Source organism: Metopolophium dirhodum, chromosome 1, assembly GCF_019925205.1.
Source record: "Metopolophium dirhodum isolate CAU chromosome 1, ASM1992520v1, whole genome shotgun sequence".
NCBI classification, from domain to species: Eukaryota; Metazoa; Arthropoda; class Insecta; order Hemiptera; family Aphididae; genus Metopolophium; species Metopolophium dirhodum.
This window is the reverse complement of record NC_083560.1, coordinates 150,591,336-150,592,531: the sequence shown is the minus strand read 5'-3', so window position 1 is coordinate 150,592,531 and position 1,196 is coordinate 150,591,336.

Sequence of the window (1,196 nt, the reverse complement as noted above, 5' to 3'; positions counted from 1 at the left end):
CCGGGGCGTGGCCCCTACCACTATTTTGGCTCCCCAGCCGGCTAGTGGTGGGCCTTGCGGTGGAGATTCGGGCCAGCGCTTACACGCTAACCCCGGGTCCCCACCAACCCCTCCGTCGCCTGTGACGGAGCCTACCTAGCCTGGAGAATACCTACTCTATCCGAAGATCTTTTGGCCTCGATGGCCTCCCTAGCAAAGCGACGCAGTGCACAGTAGTTTGACCTAGTGTCCAGTAACACCTTGGTCTCACACGGCCATGCGTCCTCGCCCACAAGCCTGATGAGCCTTGCTCTCTCAGCAGAGAGCACAGGGCATCTGAAGAGCACGTGGTCCACCGTCTCGTCCTCAGTTTCACATCTGCACGCGCCCGTACCACGCAGGGCGAAAGACTCCAACTTGGAGTTGAAGTCTCCGTGACCCGTGAGGAACTGGCACGCGTAGTGATCCACCTCGAGAGGGAGAGCCAGTCTCCATCTTATGTCGGGAAAAATAGCATGGGTCCAACGACCCTTCGTGCTATTATCCCACCTATCCTGCCAGATGTCAATGATCCTATCCCACTGGTTGTTCATCTCCTCCTCTGAGATTTCACCAGCTTTCCTTTTGATCCTAACCACATGCCATCGGATTTCCAAATCTAGAGGCAGCTGCCCAGCAACAACCTGCAACGCATCCGTTGAGGTCGTTCTGTATGCCCCTGTTAGAGAGAGAAGGGCCCTCCTCTGCTTGCTGCCGAGGAGTTTTATCGCCTTCGCCGTGAGGACTCCTTTCGACCAGATCTCCGCAGCGTAAGTGATACGAGGCAGGAAGACTGCCTTGTATATTACGGCGGAGGTGGACTGTCGGAGACCCCAGTCCGCAGACGATGCCGCTCTAAGCCTACTGTACAGAGAGTCGGACTTTCCGGCCACGCCGCTCACGTGCGCCCAGAAATTTCGCCTACTGTCCAATTCAACGCCCAGATACCTAACTGAACTCACAGCCACGATGTCCTCTGTCCCGAAGGGAACAGTGAACCCCGGCCGCAGCCCTCCTTTCAGGGGGATCGCTTGAGACTTGCTTGCCGAGAAGGTTAGACCTCTTCGGCTCGCCCACTCGCGCAAGGCGCCGAGCGTCGCTCTCGCTTTCCCCTGAATTTCTTCGAGATCGGAGCCCGCGATAAGAACCGCCAGGTCATCCGCGTACGCGACCAGTTT